Here is a 6442-nt window from a genome sequence, read left to right on the forward strand (position 1 = left end):
TGCCAATTTACAATGGCAGCAGACGGTACAGAAAGACTGATAACCATCTCTGCTATCATGCAAAAGCAAGTGAATGCTGCTGTGTAGCGCTGCAGTATCGCCTCTGTCAGCACCATCAGGTAGACATATGGTGACAGTAAAAAAAAAAAGCTGAACGGGCTCCATGGTTGCCGTGCTATGGCGTCTGCCAGGGCAATCCAGGGAAAAAGGGCGCAAAATGATTGTCTGCCATTGCTTTCATGGAGGAAGGAATGAGTGATGACATTTACCCAGAACCACTCGTGACAATGATTTTCGCCCCATCAGGCACTGGGATCTCAACCTAGAATTCCAAGGGGCGAGGGAGACTGCGGGAATTATGGGATAGCTACGGAATAGCTACCCACGGTGCAACGCTCCAGAAATCGACGATAGCCTCGGACCATGGACGCACACCACTGAATTAATGTGCTTAGTGTGGCCACGTGCACTCGACTTTATACAATCTGTTTTACAAAACCGGTTTATGTAAAATCGGAATAATCCCGTAGTGTAGACGTACCATTAGAGACTAACAAATTTATTTGAGCATAAGCTTTCATGGGCTAAATTTGTTAGTCTCTAAGGTGCCACAAGTACTCCTGTTCTTTTTGCGGATACAGACTAACATGGCTGCTACTCTGAAACCTAATGACAGATAATACTTCCTTTGTTTAATAAGTCATGCAAAACATGTTCTGATAAACCTTTTTATAAACTTCTTTTCTTGTATATCCAGCACATTTAAGGGAGTTTTATTTAATAGGGTAAAAATCTGGTTTTGGTCATTTTTAATTGAATTTGAATTTTCATCTAGACAGAGCTTGACAAAAATACCAAGTAAAAACTTAATCATCTAGTAAATAAGAACTGCATCATTCAGCATTTTCTAACATAATAAAGACCAGAAAAATTAAAAGCCAAATAAATGTTAAGTTAAGCTATGCGATTGCTTAAATATATGTGTATCGATGTAGTGTATTCTTCTGGTTAGTAAAAAGAAGCAACACCTTTAGTCTACAGGATATATTTAGTTGCAAATCATCACATTTTAATGGTTACCTACCAATGAGAATCAGCCTTTCTTTAAAAATATGCTATAAAGTATAAATGAAAACATGATTAATATCAATGACTTAAATAAAGGTTTCAGTTCCAACACTCCATTTAATACACAGTGCCCAGATTAGGGAAGTATCAGATATTAAACTGATAAGAACAGATACTTGATTTTAGCCAAGCCAAGAAGCAAACAATGACAAAAACTTCCAAGATCTTCACATGTTAATTAATGTAACATCAACCCCTGAAGGCTCCCAAGAAAATGACAGAATAAAACTCTTGAACAGTATTAAACAAAATCTCTTAATAGGGCTATTAAGAACAAAGCATCAAAGCTGAAACAGTTTTAAAATCTCATTAACATTTGATGATATAAGTTTGTTTACTTTTTGTATTTCACTCAGCTAGGACAGTGAAATCTCTCTCTCTTTCTCTCTCTTTCTCTGTTGTCTATCCTCTGATACTTATTACTATTGTATCTGAGTGTCTAACTTTTCACTTCCCTTTACACTATAATATCAATTTCACAGTGAAATTCCTTTTTTTAGTGAACTAGTTCCATTGAATAAAGAAATTTCTGTTCCTCTCTCATAAAACCCTCTAGAGTAACAAAACCCAAAAGTGAGACATACATTTTTTGAGAGTGTCCCTTTAAGCCCCACTGTCTGTGAAGACTTCAAATGGCCAAGTTTGGCTTCCCCAAAGTTGTTAAAATCGGTTCCATTCTGTTTCAATTTAATTGTCACTTCCTCCTTCCTTTATACACGAGTAAACAGAAAACAACAAACAGATATTGAAGGAAAATTGATAGGATTAATTTGCTGTACAAGTGAGACATTCATCATTTTCTGAACTTGGTTCATTTGGTCAGTAACAACGAAGCATGTGGAACTATGTATGGGATGTGCTAAGACATTGTCAATGCACCGGATGGCTAGCATTTCAGGCATGGATAGAACAGTATATGTTGCTAAAACCTGGCCTTGGGAGCTGCATTTACTCCTCACAATACATTAAAAGGCCAATTTCCCCATGCTGATAGTGCTGTTACCATGCTGGCTTGAGTCCATGACTTCAGATGTAAAGGGCCACTCCGCTCTCTCAGTCCACTTGTTTTGCATATCCAGAGCTGCCAGACATTTCAGACATTCTGTCAATCACTGATTACCTGTCTTCATTCATTACTGCAGCCATCACTTTCCATCTTGGAGCCAACCTAGACATTTTCAAGCTTCGTTTATATTTCCAGATAGAATGGGCACATTTTGCCCAATTGCATCTTACTAGCCACTTTCTGGTATAAGCCAAAGTGCACACAGATGGAATTAATGGGCTGAGTTCTCTTTTCGTCTACATCAGAGGAACTTCTTCAAAGTGAGATATAACTGAGCTTAGCATTTGGCCTCATTATCATTTATATTATGGTAGCATACAGAAGCCACAACTGTGCCAGCAGCTCTACCAACACAAAGGAAGACAGTCCCTGTGCTGAAGACCTTACAGTCTGACAGTTCAGACAGATAAAAGGTGGGATGGGACACAGAAGTACAGGGAAATGGAAGTGCATGCCAACGTTTGCATAGCAGGCCTGTGGCAGAATCACGAACGGAACCCAAGTCTCCTAAATCTCAGTCAGATCTCTGTCCATGAGACCATGCTATTGCTTTCTTGCCTTATGTGGTCACCCTCCAATAGCAGCCTTAAGTACATGAGAAATACAGTGAAATCTTGTGCTAATGACCGTGTAGAGCTGGAAGTGTGCCCAAAGACCCCAGTCATAAATTGGGGGGAGGATCTATTTTGCCAGACAGAAAAGGAAAGTCCAAGTCCAGATGTGTGTACAGTATTGCAGCCAAATCATGGGTGTCACCTATGAAGAGTATTTATGCTTTTTTCCCTGTACCCCCACCAGTCCCACTACTGTGTCCACAAAGGGCCAACCATAACTTAGTCCTCAATGATTTTTAACTCTTTTTAAAATGCATGTCTATAGTTCAAATACAATTAGTAGTGTTTAAACGCCAGCTCATGCCACTAGAAGCAAAGGACAGGTCCTACCAGCTAGCATTTATAATCCCCTTTAGGATGCAGTGATGATTTTTTTTCCCCACCAGACAAATCCCTACCATGTCTAAGGTCCTGTGATTGATCTTTGTCATTAAATCCAATAAAGCCCAAATTTACAGATCTACCTTGTTTCAGGCTAATGTAGATAAATGAGGTTCATGGTAAAATATTGACTTTTTCTTGCCACCTATGCACCTCAGCACTTTATGCGATGGATTAACATACAAGAAAGGCTGTAAAATCAAATAAATGACTGCAAGGAACAACTTTTATGCTCCTTAAATGATCTATGAGATGTAGCTATTTATAGTCAGGCGAGAGGAGAGGAAATGTAAGTCAATTCTAGGAATGCTGATACAGGAGAGTTGGGGGAAAAATTGATATTGGCGTGAGGAAACTTCTGTAGTGAAAGCCAGAACAACATGTAGTAATGTAATACTCATTTTTTCTGTGCCTACACCATAGTATATATCAAATACTGTCAAACGCTGAATACAAGCAATTTTACAGACATAAGAAACAAGGTACAATGTTTTAAACAGTGAGGCTAATTAACCATAGGAACAGTTTACCTACTGTTATGGTGGATTTTTCATCCCTGGAAATCTTTAATGAAGATTGGATGTTTTTCTAAAAGAAGTGCTCTAGTTCAACTACCAGTATTGGATTTGTAGAAGGAACTCATTTACTCCTATAGCCTCTGTTATGCAGGAGGTCAAACTAGATGCTTACAATGATCCCTTCTGGCTTTAAAATCTGTGTACTGAATGTAATACATTCAAACAGAAACAAAAAAGCACATGGTATTGCCATTACACTGTTATATTATTAGGAATGGCTGCATCCAGCTTAAGGATGGAGCCTCAAAAAGACATGATAACTTAAAGAAAATATATCTATAACTGAAATGCTGACCTCATTAGCATGGCCCACAGACAGGGAAGCCCTTAAATACAGACCTAGTGCACAGGAAAACTATTAATTTCAAGGTAAGCACGTTGTTTTATTCCAAGCCATTCTTATTACCTGATTTTCAGAGACATTAAGCACCTCATTGAAGTCAGTGGGAATTATGGGTGTACAGCAGCTCTGACAATCAGGCCTTAGTTGTCTATTTTCAGTATGGCATAACTCGATCTTTTGGAGAGTCTGAAATGAGTCCCCCTCTTCATCCCATCAATGTAGTTGGGAAATTTACATCACTAGCAGACAGGAGAGTCCAGTGCTGAAGTTTCTCTTTGTGAGTGTGGCAAACTGCTGGGTCTTTTGCTATACCTGGTGTGCAGTCTTAACCTGACATAAGAACTGGATGAATACACTGATGGTATTATACAGCCTGGAGGCTCTGGAATGGCCTCTCAAAGGAGATCTCTTTCCTTCTGTGTTCTTTTCTATTTGTTAGACTGTTTAAATGTTTCATGAAGGAAGTAGGGTAGAGGTGCAGAGTTATATCCCTCTAGTAGAAGGCGTAGACTCTGGGATATCCTGGGGATGTCATCATGGGAGTCTTTGTAGTTGTTTGCCTGTTTGAAGTTAGTAAACTCAGAAATGATATTGCCAGAAGGATGGTCTTGTGGTTGAGGCATCTGACTGAGACTGAGTTAAATCCTCAGTTCTGTCACAGACTTCCTGTGTGTTTTGTTCAAGTTACTTAATCTCTCTGTGCTGCTGTAAAATAGAGATGATAATATTCTTCATGGCAAAGACTATTCTTACTATATGTTTGACCACTGTCTAGCACAGTAGAGCCTTTATTTCAACTAGCAACTCTAGGTGTTGCCATAATACATGTAATAAATGTCATGAAGCTAAAGAATCTCTTCATCAGTTCTTATTTTATCCCACAGTATAAGTATTTCATCTTCAACAACTAACTACATGCACATTTTATTCATGAATCTCAGTGAGGGCTAAAATGGGAATAGACATGGAGAATCTACTCTACTAGAGGGATGGACTTTAGATTGAGAGTAGATCTTGGACAGAAGTCACTGATATCTTGTCCTATCCCCACCAGCATGTTCTAATGAGCCCTGAAAACATTTTGTTGTTTGTCCTTGGATGAAAAATAACAAAACTCTGGCAGTATTTCAAGTGGAGTTTCTTTATTTCAAGGACATCATAAATTAATTTTGGAGATCCATTGACTCAGTTGCCTATGTCCAATACATTATAGCAGGTAATTAAGTTATTCATTTTAGCTTCTCTGCTGTCTTTCCAACGTCCTTATGGATCTGATATAGCAGGTATATTTTCAGTTAGAAAATTGTATAGCCAGTTGCAGCATTATTTTGATGAGAGGGTCTATGCAATTGTCTTATGAACATTCATATATGAAAAGTTACTGTAACTTATTCAATTAATTTAGCAGCCCCTGATATATTTTTTCTCTTTGGTGTGGAAAAAGGTCCTACCTGTGCCTAGCTTGTGATTCATTGCAGCTATTGAATGATTTAATTACAAAACTCCCTAGAATGAATGTATTTGATGTATGTGTCAGATATTCTCTGATGCTCGTTGCTGTAGTATCTAAGCCCCCCATGATAGTTAATGACTTTATTCTCATAAGACATTTGTGAGGTAGGCAAGTGTTCTTTCCCCTCTTTTACAGGTGGGGACTGAGACAAACCTATTGACTTGGGGGCTTTGGATCAGGCCCTAAGTGGCTTGCCTATAGCCACACGGGAAGTCTGGCCACAGCTGGGAAATGAACCCATATCTTCAAAATTTCAGTCTTGTGCTTTAATCCCATGACAATCCTTTGCTTTCTCTTTTAGATTATTGTTGTCCTTGGTTAGTTTCTCAAATCATTACCATTTTTATAGTGTCCGGTTTGGTTCTGTCTGTACCTAGAGTACTGTGAGAAGATCTTGAGCTGTGGTGTGACCTTCAGCTAACAGGCCTACCGGCAGAACAATCTGGATGTAGCCATAGCAATAGCAATTTGAATAGAGATAGCTGAAAAAGTGGCAGCTGTTAATGGAAACTCCAAAAACAGTTTCATGGTTAAGGCTGAGCTGAGTTTTTCCCTTAAAGGAGGGATTCAGCCAACCACTCTGTTATGTTTGAAGAGTACAATGTATCATCCCCATATTTATAGCCCTTGCTCTTTGAATGAATTTTCTGAGAATTTACGAATAAATTGGTTAATTTATTTACGAATTAAAATTAATTAGTGACACCATGAGGAAAAAGATGTCTTTAAAACTTAGCTTAAACTAATCTGAAACTAACAGCACTATTACGCATTAATCATAATTGTATGGTTATTACATGGCATCACTACAAGGCGGAG

The 6442-nt window shown here is 38.5% G+C and overlaps 1 non-coding gene across 1 annotated transcript; it reads right to left on the reverse strand.

Moving 5' to 3' along the window:
- Positions 1–1087: 1087 nt before the first annotated feature.
- On the reverse strand, positions 1088–1271 carry LOC127043399 (U2 spliceosomal RNA). Its single transcript, XR_007772254.1, has one exon. It is a non-coding gene; the product is annotated as a U2 spliceosomal RNA (small nuclear RNA).
- Positions 1272–6442: the final 5171 nt, after the last annotated feature.

This window comes from Gopherus flavomarginatus, chromosome 1, assembly GCF_025201925.1.
Source record: "Gopherus flavomarginatus isolate rGopFla2 chromosome 1, rGopFla2.mat.asm, whole genome shotgun sequence".
NCBI classification, from domain to species: domain Eukaryota; kingdom Metazoa; phylum Chordata; order Testudines; family Testudinidae; genus Gopherus; species Gopherus flavomarginatus.